Raw genomic sequence first — 18915 nt, 5'->3', positions numbered from 1 at the left:
GCGCCTGAAGTGACGATCGCCTTGGGGCTTGCAGGGGCTTCAGAAGTTAAGGGGGCAGGAGGGGCTCCATCGGGGTCCTCCGTGGGAAGAGACTCCAGTGGAGGGGCGGCGCTTCTCCCCAGTGCTGCCACGTCTTCCCCAGTTGGCACCAGTGGATGGAACACACCCGTGGGCAAAGCAGAAGGCTCGGCATCAGTGCCCCCCTTTCTGGGCAATCCTGGGGGACCTCTGCATCGGATGGGAGGAGCGGAGCTCGAGCCTTCTGCTTGCCCCACTTCCCCTGTACTAGGGCCCAGCCCTCCATGGCATCATCTGGGGGCTGGCTAACAGGGGTTGGGTCAGGGGTGATGGCTCAGGGACTCAGAGGTAGCAGTGGAGCAGCAGGAGGGAGGGAAGATTCCCCCTGGGGTAGGCCCTCTCCCATGCCTGGCAGTATCCCTGCTGCACCCTCCTCCACAGGCCCCGCCAGATTGCAAGCAGCGGAGGCACGGCTCTGCCGCTCTTCTGGGCGCACTGGGGGAGGTGCCCCGTGGGCCCGAGCAGGAGTGGTGGTGGGCTGGAAAGGAGGAGAGGCAGCTCTGGGCGCCAGGCAGGCAGGGGCGCCGGCGGGGCCGGTGCCCTGCTGGGGTTTGGGGGACCTGGATGCCCCTCCTTGCCAGGCCAGGAGGCAGTCCCTCTGGACGTGCCCCATCGCCCGGCACTGGTAGCACCGGGCCTCCCGTGTGGAATAAGGCATCCGATAACAGGCCCCCTGGTAGGGAACCAGGAAGGACCCCTTTAGAGTCTCTCCGTCCCACACCGCCGGCGGCAGTTGAAGCTGTACCTGTCAGCAGAACGAGAGGACATGATGGAGGGCGGGGTCTTTGCAGCCCAGTAGGAGAGGGCTGACAACGGAGATGGGTTTCCCCAGGGTAGAGAGGGCAGGTAATAGGGCAGCACTGGGAAGGAAGGGAGGGAGGGAGGGACGGACGGACGGACGTCAGGACCAGATGGACACCCAGGTCCTCTAGCAGCTCAAGAGGGATGAACACCCCCCACACTGCCAGGCCCTTCTCAACTGCCTCCTGGGCGGTGGCCTCCGATGCTAGAAAGAACACGACCTTTCTGTACATTTTGGAGGTCGCCACAGTGGCCATGGGCCCCACCACCCTCGCCAATGCCCACACGTAGGTTTCTACATGGGGCGAGGTGGGCACCAGGAGGCAACAGATGCCGTGCTTCCTGGTCAAGGTGGGCCACTATAGATGGTAGCGGAGGCGGTAGTCAGAGGAGATGATGTAGCGGCAGGTGTGGGGAGGTCTGCCGCCACTTGGGCGTACACCTTGGGGGCCGGGGCACCCGCAGAGCTGGTGGAGGGAGCATAGGGTAGGGACACTGCAGCCGGTGACGGGGCCACGGCAGTGGGGGCAGCCCCTACCATGGAGAGCCTTGTTTTTGTGGTGGGGCCCTTACCCTTCTTCTTGACCTGGTCCTTCCCACCGGCTGTGGGGGACTCCCCCAGAATCAGAGGGGGTGAGGGACATGGCAGCAGCTGGGACGATAGCAGGTGGTTCAGCAGCAGGGGTTGAGGTAGAGCCTAGGCAGGGCAGCTGAGTCTGCTGGAGGGGTCCCACCCGCCTTGTCCCACACCATAATGAGCAGGGAGGGGAAAAAACACCAGAAAGAGGAGGGGAAAAGGGAAGCAGGTCGATCACTCCTCCTGGCTAAGCTCCACCACAAGAGCACAGTTCAAAAGATACTCAGTCCTTGATGGCTCCCTCCACAGTGGTCTGCAGAGTCTCTGCACACTCCCCCAGTAGCTGATCGTCCTCTTCGTCTTCCTCCTGAGGCTCCAGCAGCTTCTAGGCAGCAAACACCACAGCAGCAACTCCAGGCATCAGTCCGGTGATCTAGGCAGGCAGAAAGGACCCCTCTCAGGTGGTGGTGATGGTGTCCACAGCAGCAGCTGGGGCTGGAGCAGGGGTCCCTCACTCCCCTTCTCTGGGGAGCAGGCCAGGAGGCCCCAAGGGGCTGCTGTAGGAGCAGCAGCAACGGTAGGGTGTGGGGGTGGTTCACCAGCCAGCAACCAGGTAACAGAGAAGCGGGGGGAGGGGGTGTCTGGCCTAGCCAGGGGAGCAGGGAGAGCCCAGGGCCTAGTAGCAGAAACAGTAGCCCTCTACCTCCCTCCAGGCCAGAGGGCAGATGTATTAGTCCCAGATTAAGTAGATCCCTTTTCCCTGGGTAAGGTAACAGGGGCAGTTCCAGAACAAGCAGGAACTTGCTGGAACCAATTGTAACCCTTCTGCCTGTCAGAGTTGGCAGCAACAAGGGCCGGGTTCAATATCTAGGGGATCCATTCCAATAACACAATGCAAACCGGCTCAAGCCCCCACCCAGTGACCTGGGACAAATATACACCACCCCCGCTGGGCGCCTCCAAGAGGCAATACTTCCCCTCTCACAAGCACATAGTCTGAGTGTAGCAAAAAGCCTTTTAATAACAGAGAGAAACAAGGTGGCATTATGTTGGGGAAACACCACCAACAGGATTCATAACACAACCCATGAGCAAAAAACCCACCCCAAGCAAATTGGGGCATGCCCTTTCCCTTTGGTTCTTGAGTCCAGCAACCCCAAATCACCCAAAGTCCCAAAAGTCCAGTGGCCCAAAAGTCTCTGTCCCTGGTCAGGGCAACCCCAGAGTTCAAAAGTTTATCTGCAGAGCTTTACCTCCCAACCTGGGTGGAGATGGGGCAGGGGAGGGGGGGGGGGAAGAGAGAGAGAGAGGTAAGGGGCACCTTACATGATCTGAAGCTGACCGCCCCACAGCTCCATAGGCCTTCGCTCCACTCGCCACCCCACGAACTGCTTCACTCGGCTCCGCTCCGTGTCCCACAAGCAGTTCCCGCCGTCCCACAAACTGCTCCACCAGCCGGTCCACGAACTGCTCTGCTCCACGTCCTACAAGCAGCTCTCACGGTCCTATGAACTGCTCCTCCAGCCTGTCCACAAGGCACTCCAGCCGTCCCGCAAACTGCTCCACAATATATCTTCAGGCTCCTCCACTACTTAACACAACGCTCAGTGATTTCAGCTCTTAGGTGAATTCAGCTTGTAGTAGGGGAGCCTCAGTGCTGGTGCACCATTAGCCCAAAGTGAGCTCAGCAGCCTGTAACTAGACTCCTAATAAAATCAAAATTAGCTCTGATATTCCACAGTGGAGAGAGGGGGAAGTACAATTAACATGTAAAGCCCTCACCAAGAGGCCCATACCACCAAGTATTAATACTTGTCCCCAGCCCCTCTCAGTTCACAGAGTTTTGGAACCCATGTCCCTTGCCTAGAGAGTGCTGCTTAGTTGATGGCGAGTCCCTCCATCATAACAAAAGGCCCAGTACAGTTCCAAGCACAGTTCCCATAGTCAGGGTAATAACAATTTATTCTTCCTGCCCCAATAACAGAGGCACTGGGGATCCCACAGCAGCCAAAGTGACCATTTGGGCAGCTATGGGCTCATGCTAGGCGGGGTGGGTGTGCCTATGCAAATGAGATCAGCCCCTGAAGTTCTTTTCCGCAGCTTGCCACACCTCACCACCAGATGTCAGGGTGGAGTTCATCCTGACTCTGCTTACACAATTAAGGCAGACAGGGTAAGTAGGACACCTGGAGCCAATTAAGAAGAAACTGCGAGAATCAATTAGGACAGGCTGGCTAATCAGGGGTGGAACTGAGAGTAGAGGGCGGGCCTGGGTTCCCCCCAAACCTCCCAACTCCTGATCAGGCTCAGGAGGAGTTGACCTGGACTGTGGGTCCACTAGAGGAGGAGGTCTCTGGGTTGTTCCCTGACCCACATGGTGGATCAGCAGAGACTGTGAGGATTGTTTGCCTCCCTTTTCCCCCTAGCCAGTGATGAGGTTATCTGAGTAAAACAGCAGATTTGGCCACTTTTGTGGCTCAAATTGAAGGCTGTCATGAATCTCTGAGGTGAGCAAATCTACCAATAAGCGCAGGACCCACCAAGGTAGAGGAGGAACTTTGTCATACCAACTTATAGTCCATTCATCCAATCCATACTTTTTAAAACTTTCTAGCAAGAATACTGTGGGAGACTGTATCAAAAGCTTTGCTAAAGTCAAGATATATCATCATCCTCTGCTGTCCCCATATCCACAGAGTCCATTATCCCTTCATAGAAGGCAATCAGGTTGGTTAGGCATAACTTGCCCTTGGTGAATTCATGTTGACTGTTCCTGATCTCCTTCCTCTCTTCCAAGTGCTTCAAAATGGATTCCCTGAGGACCTACTCCATGATTTTTGCCAGGGACTTTCCTGGGCACAGGGCAGGGAATGAGAGCAGCCAGGGTGGAACTGGGAGGCACTGCTTGGGGTGGGGGGGGGGCATGGGAAGGTCTCTCTTACCTTCCCTCCAAGCGGTGTCTTCCCTGAAAGCAGGGGCTGGGGCCTGGGAAGGGGAGTCCTGGCCAGGCTTGGGTCTCTGCACTGGGAGAGGCTCCTGGGGAGCGGCAGAACTGTTACTGCTCAAGATTCACCCACTCCTGGCTGGAGCCAGGGCTCCAGGGTCCCCAGCAGCTGGGGCTTGGGGAATCTTGTAAGGCGCATAGGTCCCCCACAGCACCCCAGCGTAACTGCAGCAAATGCGATTCCCTACCAGAACTGAGTGACCCCAGTGATCCTCCCAGAGCTGCATCCCAGCTACTCCTGCGTCCTAGTGGTCAAGGGATTGCACTGCAGCCCCCCTGCCCCAGACCCTGCCTCCTGGGGCCCCACATCCCATGGGCACAGGCAGCTTCCCTTAGTATTAAGGGGGCATCGTGCATAGAAGCCACCACGTCAATGAAGAAAGCATACATCCAGATCCCAGCCAGAGGGGAAAAGAGGTCTTCTATGGAGACTGGGGATTGTTCCATAGAGTCTCCAGTATCAACAGGGACACTGAGGTAATGGGTCCTTGTCCTAGAGACGCCGCCCAGAACTGGGAGCAGCAGGAGACACATTTCTCGGTGACACTGGCTCTGTGTGTGATTCCCTCTGGTGAGAGATTGGCACAGGGAGCAATTTGTCAGAGATGGTCTCTTGTCTCCACACCAGACTCCCTGGATACTAGACCTGGGCTGGAGCTACAAGTTCTGCTCCCCTAACTCAGGCCATGTAGCTGTCAGTGCTTTGCCACCAGATTCCTCTGGTTATTTGTAAGGCTGGATTAACCCACCACTGGGCTCTAAGCAAATCTCTCTCATGTCTGCCCCCCAGTCCAGTTTCCCTCTTTCCCTCTCCTGGCTGGCTCCCCCATGTGGGCACTGACAGCAGCAACCCCCCATGCCAAGTCTGGATGTAAATGGTGAAGCACTAACTGGTCTGGTTCTGGGACTGGAACTCTGCCCACTCAGGATAGGCCCCAGTGTCCCACCCCCACTATGACAGTGGGGGTTGGTGGGCCCTCTGGGGCCAAAATTGAATGAGTAGCATTGTGCCATGTGGGTCACAGCACCAATTTTGGCCTTGCGCCCCTTCCAAAATGGGGCATGGGCCAAGGACAAACCTGAGTAGACAGTGGGGCTGCCACATGTGAGATAAGGAAGGGAAAACTTAGTTTGAGGTGCATGCTGGGGCAGTCAAACTAGATGATCATGATGGTCCCTCTGCCCTTAAAGTCTATGAGTCTGAGACATGGGATGGTGACATTTGAGTTTTCACTGTTATTAAGCTTTGACATTTAGAATCTCGGTGTCTAATGACATGAAATAATGTATGTGGGGGTGAGAATTGTCTGACAACCCCCCAGAATTTTCCACAACTGTGAAAATTTAAATAGATTAAAACCCACTCAAAATCCATATTTATGGGCAATGGTGAAGATTTACATTGACAAAAAATTATAAAAACCCTCTTAAAAATAAACATCAATATTATCCATCAAAACTATTTAAAAAGTAACAATTGACTTTTACCAAGCCTATTCCTAGCTCAGTGGTTAGAGCTCTCCTGAGATATGTGAGACTTTTGTTCAGATTCTTCTCCCCATGAGAGAGAGAGGGGGAAATTGAATCCTGGTCTCCCACCTCCTGGTTGAGTACTTTAAATGTTATAAGTAGAACATATAGGGTACGCTGCCTATACCCTACTGAGAGCTCAAGGCATGACCCAATCAATTTAGGCACCCCCACACTTTCCCTTCTGAGGGCTCAGGGTGTAAGGCACCTATCCTTACCCAGTGAAAGAGCCTTACACAGTTGTGCGCAAAACATCTATTTATTAGCACCACACACAGAATACATATACCAAGCAAATCTCTTTTGCTCACCACTCTCAATATACAGACAAATTTCACCCAATGGCCAGTCAGGATTCATTCATCTGGGGGTTCCTAGCAATGCCTCTGCACATCATGGTCGTGCAGAGGGGTCAGAGTTCCAGCAGCTTGATGATGAACTGAAGTCCGGAAATGGTTCCCAGAGAGCTTTGTTTTTCATTTACATTATATAGGTAAAACTAGCTCCCTCCTTCAAATTTACTAAACCTATCACATTATCTCACACTCCTAAATCACAAAAATTGTAACCAATTACACACTGGCACCTATGTGTCCTCCTTCCTTCCTTCCCAAGGTCTTTACATTTTATCTTTATGCCCAAATTGTAACTAAGTTGTGACCTTTTCTGTTTATGCAGATAGTCAGCATAAAATGCTGGTCAGAGCTTATCTTACCATTTGTTGAGTCTCCTTCTGTATCCTCCCTAATTTCCCAGCGTCTTTACAGCCTCGGTGGTTATAACTCGTTAGGGACATTCCTGAGGTGGGGGTGCTTTATCAGCAGCAGAACATTCCTTTTTTCAATTTTAGTGATGAACTCCCTGAGTTTCATCCAAGGCTGGTTTAATGGGGGGAAAGGGGGCTGTCAGGATTCCTTCCCCACTCTGAACTGTAGGGTACAGATATGGGTACCCATATGAAAGACCCCCAAGCTTATTCTTACCAGCTTAGGTTAAAAACTTCCCCAGGGTACAAACTTTGCCTTGGTCTTGAACAGTCTGCTGCCACCACCAAGCGTGTTAAACAAAGAAGAGGGAAAGAGACCCCCAAGCCCTACACCCCCTTTCCTGGGGAAGGCTTGATGATAATCCTCACCAATTTGTACAGGTGAACACAGACCCAAACCCTTGGATCTTAAGAACAATGAAAAATCAATCAAGTTCTTAAAAGAAGGTAATTAAAGAAAAGGTAAAAGAATCACCTTTGTAACATCAGGATGGAAAATACTTTACAGGGTATTCAGATTCAAAACACAGAGGATCCCCCTCTGGGCAAAACCTTAAAGTTACAGAAAACAGGAATAAACCTCCCTCTTAACACAGGGAAAATTCACACAAAACAAAAGATAAACTAATCGGCCTTGCCTGGCTTACCTATACTGGTTGCAATATTGGAGACTTGGATTAGGATGGGTTGGAGAAGATGGATTTCTGACTGGCCTCTCTCAGTCCCAAGAGAGAACAAACACGTAAACAAAAAGTGCAAACAAAAGCCTTTCCCCCCCAAGATTTGAAAGTATCTTGTTCCCTTATTAGTCCTTTGGGTCAGGTGCCAGCCAGGTTAGCTGAGCTTCTTAACTCTTTACTGGTAACAGGATGTTGCCTCTGGCCAGGAGGGATTTTATAGCACTGTATACAGAAAGGTGGTTACCCTTCACTTTATATTTATGACAGGGGGTTTGATCAGGTCTCAGGCCTACACTTTGACCAGCACCCTGTCACACTCCCAAAAGAAGGAAAATAAATTAATCCATTTTCTTCTGAACTGGCTAAATCTACTGTGCTCAGTACTCTTTCCTTCCCTAAACCTCCTCGGGTGCTGGGTTCCACGGGATCAAATGTGCAGAGACCAGGAGGGATGGGTTTTGGAGAGGAAACTGGGGGATTGAGTGGTTGGGTCTGGTAGACGTGGGAAAAGGAGGGTACTGGGGAAATCAAATATTGGGGATCATGGGATAAGGGAGGAGAGTACAGGGGAGAGAAGTGCTGCCTCTTATCACTTACCCCCTTCTGTCCCTTTTCCCTGCCAATTCTGCATTCAGAAAGCACCACTGAGAGGGACTGATTTTCACAGGGTCTTCTGTGGGAGGTCTAAAGGCCTCTGGATCCCACCTCTGCCTCTACAGCATCAGCCTCTGAGGGTCTGTCTGTGGTGGGAAAAGTGACTGGGATTAGCTAGCAAATCTCCTCTGACCCTCCCCCACTTTTCCTAATCTAGACTGACCCCAAACATTTTATATATTCTGATCCTCCCATTAGCAGAGTGATTGCTAGAATCACTGAGTTCCCCCTTTGGGGAGAGAGTGTCTCGTTCCCACATAGTCTCACGTTGCTCCAGGTTAAGCCAAAAAACATTTATTTTTTGTACTTTGACTCCCTTAGAGACCAGAATTAAATAGATTCTAAAAGTGCTGGAGCACAGATAGTAAAACGAGGTGTTTGGGGTTCTGTGTTATTTGAGGGCGATGGAGTGAGATGGAGGGATTCCCTCCCCCCCCCACTCCACCGTCACACTCCACCCCAACACAGCAGCCTATGTCTGAGGCTTGGAGAGTTTATCATCTCCCCATTCTACCCCCTCCTCCCAGCATGGCACTTGCCACAATATTTCTTGCTGTCCATGCTTAGGAATCACACTTTGATTTCTTTGACCCTGACTCAGACTCCTGAGGGACAGAGATGACTTATGAGGAGAGGCTGAAGGCAGCAGGTTTAAAACAAATAAAAGGAAGTTCTTCTTCACACAGTCAACTTGTGGAACTCCTTGCCTGAGGAGGTTGTGAAGGCTAGGACTATAACAAGGTTTAAAAGAGAACTAGATAAATTCATGGAGGTTAAGTCCATTAATGGCTATTAGCCAGGATGGGTAAGGAATGGTGTCCCTAGCCTCTGTTTGTCAGAGGGTGGAGATGGATGGCAGGAGAGAGATCACTTGATCATTACCTGTTAGGTTCACTCCCTCTGGGGCACCTGACATTGGCCACTGCCAGCAGACAGGATACTGGGCTGGATGGACCTTTGGTCTGACCCAGTATGGAAATTCTTATGTTCTTAACTGGGGTTATTTAGTCTGCAGAAGAGAAGCATGAGGGCGGGATTTGACAGCAGCCTTCAGTTACCTGAAGTGGGGGTCCAAAGAGGATGGAGCTAGGCTGTTCTCGGTGGTGGCAGATGACAGAACAAGAAGCAATGGTCTCAAGTTGCAGTGGGGGGGCATAGGCTGGATATTAGGAAACACTATTTCACTAGGAGGGTGGTGAAGCACTGGAATGGGTTACCCTGGGAGGTGGTGGAAACCCTAATATTCTATTATTCTAAGATGAAAGTGTCCCAGATCTGGAGGGGGAATTAAATGAACCCCAAAGCTCTGTTTGAGCTTTCTGAATTTAAATCCCTATTTCCATCTATTGGTAAAATGGCTTCTAGACTTTTTCCAGCCAAGTCCAGAACATTTGGACATGGGCATATTTTGGCTTTGGTTTGTTTTTGTCTGTTTTTTTCTTTCTTGCATTATGACGCTGCTAAAACTTTTGTAAATGACACAACCAAGTAATGAGGACACTGAGAGAATTTCTCTCCTGCGTGAAGGAGTCTCTGATGTCCAATGTGGTGTTAGCTCCAACTGAAGCATTTTCCATTTTCCATGAGAGCACCAAATGAAGATACCCCCACATTCAAGCTCTTTCTTCTGTGAATTATCCAGTGGGGAATAATGTATGAGTTCAGACTGAATTTTTCAGTTATTGAAGCTTTTCCCACAATCCAAGCATTTATGGGTTCTCTCTCTTGTGTGGACTGTCTAATGCAGAGGTGGGCAAACTACGGCCCACGGGCCACGTCTGGCCCGTGGGACCGTCCTGCCTGGCCCTAGAGCTCCCGGCCAGGGCGGCTAGCCCCCGGCCCCTCCCACACAGCCTCAGTTCGCCGTGCCGTCAGTGCTCTGGGAAGTGGGGCTGCAACCTCCTGCCGGGCAGCGCGGGTGCAAGAGCCACCAGGTATAGTGTATTAAATTGTTCCCTGTAGGAATGTGCTACTTACGGAGCACCAGGACTGGCAGCCATAAATAGTACACTATAAGTAGCACATTCCTACAGGGAGCAATTTAATACACAACACCCAAGTAGGAAAAAAGCTGTGCCTCCCCAAACAGCCTGGCCCCTGCCCCCTATCCACTGCCTCCCACTTCCCGCTCCCCTCAGACCCATCCAACCCCCCCCCCCCCAACTTCCCCCTTGGGACTCCACCATCTATCCAATCTCCCCTGGCCCCTGACTGCCCCCTGGGACTCCGTGCCCCTTATCCAACCCCGCTGCTCCCCACGCTCTTACCATGCCACTCAGAGCACCGGGACTGGCAGCTGTAAGTAGCACATTCCTATGGGGAGCAATTTAATAAACTACACCTGCCCTCCATACAGTTTCAGAACCCCGATGTGGCCCTCCGGGCCAAAAAGTTACCCACCCCTGGTCTAATGTGAAGCAAGGTTTGATCTTCAAATGAAACTTTTTCCACTGTTGAGGTATTTATAGATTCCGTACCATGTCAATTCTCTGATGACCTGGGATTAAAGCTTTTTTCCCACCATCCAAGCATTTATGGGGTTTCTCTCTTGTGTGAATTGTCTGATGTCTAATGAGATGTGAGTTCTGACTGACACTTTTCCCACAGTGGATGCATTTTCACAGTTTCTCCCCCTTGTGGGTTCTCCCATGCTTAATAAGGTCTATGCGCTGACTGAAGCTTTCCCACAGTCCAAACATTTACAGGGTTTCTCTCCCATGTGGGTTCTCCGATATACAATAAGGGTTGATGAGTCAGTGAAACTTTTCCCACACTGAAGGCATTTATATGGTCTGTGTCCAGTGTGGATTCTCTCATGGCTAATAAGGACTGAGCACTGACTGAAGCTTTTCCCGCTGTCCAAGCATTTATATGGTTTCTTTCCTTTGTGATTTGTCTGCTGGGATGTGGTTTCCTTGGGATCCTTGCCTCCATCCCAACATTCAATGGATTCATCCACTTTCTTTCTTAGGAAGCTTCCCAGCTTTCTCTCTGACCTGTGCCAATTACTCCTGATTTTTCTCTGTTCCAAGCACTGGGGAAAAATTCCCTTCAGCTCTTCTCAGAATGGTGCTATGCAATTCCACTTGCTCAGGACCTTGCTGCTGTGGATTCCCCTCCTTGTTCTCACTCACTGTCTCATTATCTACTGGGGGAGAGAGAGAGAATCGAGGCAGGAGTCATTGCCTAGGCTGGTGGAAAGGACAGAAAGGGGAATAGCGCAGAGGAAAAACACAACACAATAACTGTTAGAAGACTGAGAAATTGGATTCTGCCTCCACATCCCATCCTTATGCTCACAGGGAAGGTGCATCAGGGAGAAAACTCCTGAAAGCCATGAGCGATATCTGCCATGGTGACATGACACCTGTTGACCACAGCCTGACCTGGGTGGGATGAGGCAGAACTGAGGGTGCTCACACCACATTTTGGGGATTTTCAGTTTTTTCCGTCATTTGCCATATAGTTTGTGTCAGTGTCACTGACTCCTCACCTGTGCGGGTGCTTTTTGGGATCTTCCTTTCCTCAGAGGCCTGGAGATCCTGTGTGACAGATTTTTGCTACCAGTCTGCCTGGGGCCACAGTTGATCAGGCTGGGGCCACAGGATCTTTTTTTGGGGAGGAGATGACAAGGCACACCTAGTGTCTAAATTTTAAAGTTTTATTGATAAAATAATAAAATAACAGCAGAAAGCAATAATGCCCCAAGCCCTAACCTACTTTCATACTCGCCCACATACAATGCAGACTGGCCAAGTCTGAGTGTGAAGTCAAAAGAAGTGGTGGAGAAAGGTGGACGGGAGTGTTGTCCTGGGCCCAGTCCGTCCAAGGATCTGCTGTGCTCTCCAAATTGTTCCAGCTCTCAGGAGGGTTTTAAGTCCTGGGCTCCTTTGGGGGTGTTCCTTTCTGCGCCCTCTGTTCCTAGTGCTCTTTGTGCCAGTCCAAACTGGCTTTCTGTGGTCTCCTTGACTTTCTCCAAAACACACCAGCTAGACTTTGTTGTGGCAACAAAAATGATTAGGGGACTGGAACACATGACTTATGAGGAGAGGCTGAGGGAACTGTGGATGTTTAGTCTGCGGAACAGAAGAATGAGGGGGGATTTGATAGCTGCTTTCAACTACCTAAAAGGGGGTTCCAAAGAGGATGGCTCTAGACTGTTTTCAGTGGTAGCAGATGACAGAACAAGGAGTAATTTAAGGAGTAATGGTCTCAAGTTGCAGTGGGGGAGATTTAGGTTGGATATTAGGAAAAACTTTTTCACTAGGAGGGTGGTGAAACACTGGAATGCGTTACCTAGGGAAGTGGTGGAATCTCCTTCCTTAGATATTTTAAGGTCAGTCTTGACAAAGCCCTGGCTGGGATGATTTAGTTGGTGTTGGTCCTGCTTTGAGCAGGGGGTTGGACTAGATGACCTCCTGAGGTCCCTTCCAACCCTGATATTCTATGATTCTATTCTATGATTCTATGATTCCTCTGCGCTGGCCTTCACTTGCCTTGCTTGTTATGGGCTGGCTTTACAGGTCTGTGTCTGTTCAGTTGAATCTTCCTTTCTCACAATTGGTCTGTGGATTCCAGGCCCCCCTCTTTCTTGTCCGGCAGCAGAGAGTCAGATGTGTGCTGTGGCCTTGAGCTAGCTGGAGTTAGCATCTTATCTTTGGACTGAGCTTGCTAGTTGCACTCTTGAGTTAACCCGTTATCTGCTTTCTTCTTTCTTCTCCACCTCTCTCGGCCTCTCGTACTCCTGCAAAGGAATCTTCCGTTCCCCACTCACACATCTTTGACCCTCCCCAAAATGCTTTGCAATGGTAGCAACAGCATTAGCAATATACAATGCTGATCTGCTTTCCCAGGGGACTCCCTGAGGGAGGGGACCTTGCGGTGTAACACCAGGATCCACAGCTCTTCCCCTCCTTCCAGCCAGGAGGTCAGGTCAGGTTTTGGAATGGGGAGTACTGCTCAGGGGTGAAATCGGGCATGATCAGAGTGCACTGAGGATTGGTGGAGTATTTGTCACAATGGGCACATCTTGAGTTTAAACTGACCCAGATGGGAACAGGGTCACTGAGCCCCCTTGGGAGAGGCCAATGACTGGACAGGGGGAGTTGTCACACCCTCACTAGGAGTTTCCAGGATCTGTGGGCTCTGGGGGACTTGCTGAAGCACACACAGCTTTGGTGTTAAACCCCTGCCTATGTCTAAACCTCCAGAGCCCTCCTCACAGATGGCGCTAGTCCCATGAGGGGAGGCGCACAAAGATCCTGTGTGAGTGAGAATTAATGCAGATAGGATAATACACTGCTACACTGCCCTGGTGAAAGCTGGAGGGATGGGGATGAATTAGCATGTCCATTCGGTCCATGACTCCCCTATCCCATTGAACAATGTATGGAGGTGAACGGCTCTCACACTGGAGCTGTGGAAAATGAGACCCATTTCCCCTCTAATCTAACTGACCAGGGAAGAACCTGACCAGATGCAGAAATGAAGGCCCTATGGCTTCAAATAGCTGAGGGGGCAGGAATCTTTACCCAGAGAGGTCACTGTCTCATAATTCTCCTGCATGATGTCCCTGTAGAGGGCTCTCTGACTGGGGTTCAGCAGAGCCTCCTGCCCCTCAGTGAAATACATAGCCACCTCCTCAAAGGTCACTGGCATCTGAACCGGGTGTTCCCCACTCAGTGACTGCTGCCCCAGCCACAATCCCACTATTCATGGGGGGAGGAAGCACAAAAATAGGACAGCTCTGGGAGGGCCAGAGGAACAGAATCCCATCCTGCTCTGTTCCAGGGAACAGAGAGAAGACGGAGGAGGGCAGGGTCTTCTCATGTACCACCCAACTAGTAGGCACAGGCTGATATGGGAAGCAGAGCTCTGCAAAAGGAAACAAGGACAGGAATCCCAGCACCTTCCCTTTGTATTTCACTGCAGTCTCTGCCTAGTGGGTTCAGGCTCCAGCAGTCTGGTCTGTTTTCCCAGCCCTGTCCAGGGGGGTTGTTTCCTCTTTCAGAAATGGGGGAATGTTCACCTCCCTCCTCAATGAGCCTGTTCATAAATCAGGCCCTCGGCATGTCCCAGCGGGTTAATCACACTCTGTCCCCATCCATGCATCACCCTGTGTATTTCCTGCCCCTCCTCTTCTACAGCAACCTTCTCCGGCAGCTCCAACCAAAATCCTTTACCTGAGCTGGATCCACCACAGCCATTTCCCTTGCCCATCCCCTAGGAAGATGGGATGATCTGGAGGAAAACGTGGTTGTTATTCTGTAGCCTGTCAGAGCGAGAAGGGCAATCGGGGAAGTTTCTGAATTAGCGTTAGTCCATTTCACACCCTGATTCCCTCCAGGCTCTTTCCCTGCAGACAGACACTCCAGAGTCCGCCATGCCGGGAAAACCCTCAGTGATGTTATTACAACACAGACCTGACCCCTCCCATCGGGACACTTTTATTGCTCCTCCTGCCTCTTCCAGTCTCCCCTCTCTCCCTTCTGCATGGAAGAACTGGTTACTGTCCTGCTATTCCTGTGAACATTTCCTCTCCAATAGCTACTGCCACTGCTAACAGGAGTGTGAGTCTGGGCCCTGGTCTACACTACAGGGTTAGGGCGAATTTAGCCCCGTTATGTCAATTTTATAATGAATGCGTCTACACAAGCAACCCCGTTCCGTTGACCTAAAGGGCTCTTAAAATCGACTTCTGTACTCGTCCCTGGCGAGGGGAGTAGCGCTAAAATTGACCTTGCTGGGTCGAATGTGGGATAGTGTGGATGCAAATCGATGTTATTGGCCTCCGGGAGTTATCCCAGAGTGCTCGAATGTGACTGCTCTGGACAGCACTTTGTACACAGGAAAAGCCCCGGGAACTTTTGAATTTCATTTCCTGTTTGGTCAGCGAGGCGAGCTCAGCAGCACAGCTGACCATGCAGTCCCCCCAGAATCACAAATGAGCTCCAGCATGGAGTGAACGGGAGACACTGGATCTGATTGCTGTATGGGGAGAAGAATCTGTGCAGGCAGAACTCCGATCAGAAAGAAGAAATGCTGATATATATGCCAAAATCTCACAGGGCATGTTGGAGAGAGGCTATAACAGGGACACGCAGCAGTGCCACGTGAAAGCCAAGGAGCTCAGGCAAGCCTACCAAAAGACAAAGGAGGCAAATGGTTGCTCTGGGTCAGAGCCACATACATGCCACTTCTATGATCAGCTGCATGGCATTCTAGGGGGGGGCCCTACCACTACCCCACCACTGTCCATGGAAGGGTAGTGGGGGGAGTCTCACACAACATGGAGGAGGATTTTGAGGAGGAGGAGGATGCGCAGCAGGCAAGTGGTGAATCCGTTCTCCCCGGCAGCCAGGACCTTTTCATCACCCTGGAGCCAACACCCTCCCAAGGCGGGATCCCCGACCTTGAAGGTGGAGAAGTCACCTCTGGTGAGTGCACATTTGTAACTACAGTACAGGAATTAAAAGCAATTGTGTTTAATGTTTGATTTGCCCTGAAGAATTGGGATGCATTTGCGGTCAGAACAGCTACTGGAAAAGTCTGTTAACGTGTTTGGGGATGGAGCGGGAATCCTCTAGGGACATCTCCATGAAGCTCTCCTGGAGGTACTCTGAAAGCCTTTGCAGAAGGTTTCTGGGGAGGGCTACTTTATTTCCTACTCCACGGTAGGACACTTTACCACGCTAAGCCAGTAGCAAGTAGTCTGGAATCATTGCAGCACAAAGCACGGCAGCGAATGGTCCTGGGTTTTGGTCACATTCAAGCAACATTCAGTCTTTATCTTTCTGTGTTAGCCTCAGTAGAGTGATATCATTCATGGTCACCTGCTTGAAATAGGGGATTTTTTGTAAGGGAACAATAAAAGGACCCCATTCATGCTGGGCTGTTTGCACTTGGCTAAAAGGGATCATCCCATAGCCACGTGGCGGGGGGGAAGGGGTGAAGGGATCATCCCAAATAGCCACGTGGAGGGGTGGGCGGAGGGGTGTGCTGCACATCCACCTGAAAACCGCAGCCCCTCCTTTTAAATGGCAAATCCAACCAGCATTGCTTGCTATGGGAAAGGAGGATGCTGCAGTTTGAAAACATTCCCACATGTTATGAAGGCATTAGAAGCCCAACCCACGTATCCCTTGGCTTACCATGGCTGCCTGGAAACCGAATTCTGTTGCCCAGCCATGTGTGATGTGTCACCATACTGGCAGGCGCTCAATATAAAAGGCAAAATGCGACCTTATACCTAAAGCACATGTGCTGTCTACTGTGAATTGCTTGATTCACTGTGAAAGAGTCTCCCTTTTGTTCTCAGAAATGTATCATCTTAAATTTTATTCTCCCTTTTTATCCCCCTGCAGGTGCAAATGTTTCTATGCTCCTCCTACCATCTCCGTCCCTGAGGTTATCGCAGATTAGAAGGCAAAAAAATGCACTCACAATGACATGTTTTCCAACCTCATGCAGTCCTCCTGCACTGATAGGGCACAGCTGAATGCATGGAGGCATTCAGTGGCAGAGTCCAGGAAAGCATTAAGTGAGCGCGATGAGAAGAGGCAGGGTGCAATGCTGAGGCTAATGGGGGCGTAAACGGACATGCTCAGGCATCTGGTGGAACTGCAGGAAAGCCAACAAGAGCACAGACCGCTGCTGCATCCACTGTACAACTGCCTGCCCTCCTCCTCACCCAGATGCCCAAGAACACCGGGGGGGGGGGGGCTCTAGGCACCCAGCCACTCCACTCCAGAGGATGGCCCAAGCAACAGAAGGCTGTCATTCAAACAGTTTTGATTTGTAGTATGGCTACAATAAGCAATGTGCCTTTGTCCTTCCCTCCTCTCCCACCCCACCCAGGCTACCTTATCAGTTATCTCCCTTTTTTTTTTAATTAATAAAGATAGATGGCATGGTTAAAATGCCAACTGGAAATATCAAAATTCTCTTCTCCCTTTATTATACAAGTTCACTGCCCAGTACTGTATATGAACTTGGTAAAGTTGTTGCTAGTGTACTAGGCACTAGAAATTGATGTGAATATATTCCAGCTATTACAGAGCATAGATGCCAAGTTTCTAATCTGCTGGAGGGTGCTCCCCCCGGCTCTGTCCAGGCCTCGTCCCACTCCACCCATTCCCCCAATGCCCCATCCCCACCCTGCATCTTCCCTCCCGCTCTGCCCCATCTCTTCCCCGCAGAGTTCCGCCCCCTCCCTCGAGCACGCTGCACTCTCGCTCCTCCCTTCTTCCCCCCAACGCCTCCTGACACCATGAAACAGTTGCTACGCAGCAGGCAAGAGACAAGGGAAGGAGGGGGAGGTGCTGATTGGTGGGGCCCGGGGGCAGGCAGGAGGCACTGAGAGGAGGGAGAGGCATCCACCATTTTTTTCCTATGGGTTCTCCAGCCCTGGACCACCCACGCTGTCGGCACCCATGTTACAGATACATCCCAATCTAGTACATAGAATCATAGCATCATAGAATATTAGGGTTGGAAGAGACCTCAGGAGGTCATCTAGTCCAATCCCCTGCTCAGAGCAGGACCAACCCCAACTAAATCATCCCAGCCAAGGCTTTATCAAGCCAGGCCTTAAAAACTTCGAAGGATGGAGATTCCACCACCTCCCGAAGGAACCCATTCCAGTGCTTCACCACCCTCCTAGTGAAATAATGTTTCCTAATATCCAGCTTAGACCTCCCCCACTGCAACTTGAGACCATTGCTCATTGTTCTGTCATCTGCCACCACTGAGAACAGCTGAGATCCACACTCTTTGGAACCCCACTTCAGGTAGTTGAAGGCTGCTATCAAATCCCCCCTCACTCATCTCTTCTGCAGACTAAATAAGCCCAGCTCCCTCATCCTCTCCTCATAAGTCATGTGCCCCAGCCCCCGAATCATTTTTGTTGCTGTCCGCTGGACTCTCTCCAATTTGTCCACATTCTTTCTGTAGTGGGGGGCCCAAAACTGGAAACAATACTCCAGATGTGGCATCACCAGTGCTGAACAGAGGGGAATAATCACTTCCCTCGATCTGCTGGTAATGCTCCCACTAATGCAGCCCAATATGCCGTTAGCCTTGGCACACTGTTGACTCATATCCAGTTTTTCGTCCACTGTTATCCGCAGGTCCTTTTCTGCAGAACTGCCTCTTAGCCAGTCAGTCCCCAGCCTGTAGCAGTGCATGGGATTCTTCCATCCTAAGTGCAGGACTCTGCACTTGTCCTTGTTGAACCTCATCAGATTTCTTTTAGCCCAGTCCTCCAATTTGTCTAGGTTGCTCTGGACCTTCCAGCATATCTACCTCTCCCCCCAGCTTAGTGTAATCCACAAACTTTCTGAGTTGCAATCCATCCAATCACTGAGATCATTAATGAAGATGTTGAACAAAATTGGCCCCAGGACCGACCCCTGAGGCCCTCTGCTTGATACTGGCTGCCAACTAGACATCGAGCCATTGATCACTACCCATTAAGCCCGACGATCTAGCCATCTTTCTATCCATTCATCCAATCCATACTTTTTTAACTTGCTGGCAAGAATACTGTGGGAGTCCATATCAAAAGCTTTGCTAAAGTCAAGATATATCATACCCACAGCTTTCGCCATATCCACAGAGCCAGTTATCTCATCATAGAAGGCAGTCAGGTTGGTCAGGCATGACTTACCCTTGGTGAATCCATGTTGACTGTTCCTGATCACCTTCCTCTCCTCCAAGTGCTTCAAAATGGATTCCTTGAGGACCTGCTCCATGATTTTTCCAGGGACTGAAGTGAGGCTGACCAGTCAGTAGTTCCCCCAAATCTCCTTCTTCCCTTTTTTAAAGA

General features: G+C 50.9%; 1 protein-coding gene across 1 annotated transcript in view; it reads left to right on the top strand.

The window, feature by feature from the left end:
• Window positions 1–16931, top strand: part of LOC311524055 (uncharacterized protein) — a 127716-nt gene extending 110785 nt beyond the window's left edge. Inside the window, exon 9 of the mRNA XM_084634796.1 lies at window positions 16454–16931. The gene's annotated coding sequence lies outside the window, so the exon portion shown is untranslated. The remainder of the gene's footprint in view (window positions 1–16453) is intronic.
• The last annotated feature ends 1984 nt before the right edge of the window (window positions 16932–18915 follow it).

This window comes from Lepidochelys olivacea, assembly GCF_965140295.1.
Source record: "Lepidochelys olivacea isolate rLepOli2 genome assembly, chromosome: 7".
NCBI classification, from domain to species: domain Eukaryota; kingdom Metazoa; phylum Chordata; order Testudines; family Cheloniidae; genus Lepidochelys; species Lepidochelys olivacea.
Note: the sequence above shows the minus strand (reverse complement) of the source record. Positions and strands in the feature narration are given on the sequence as shown.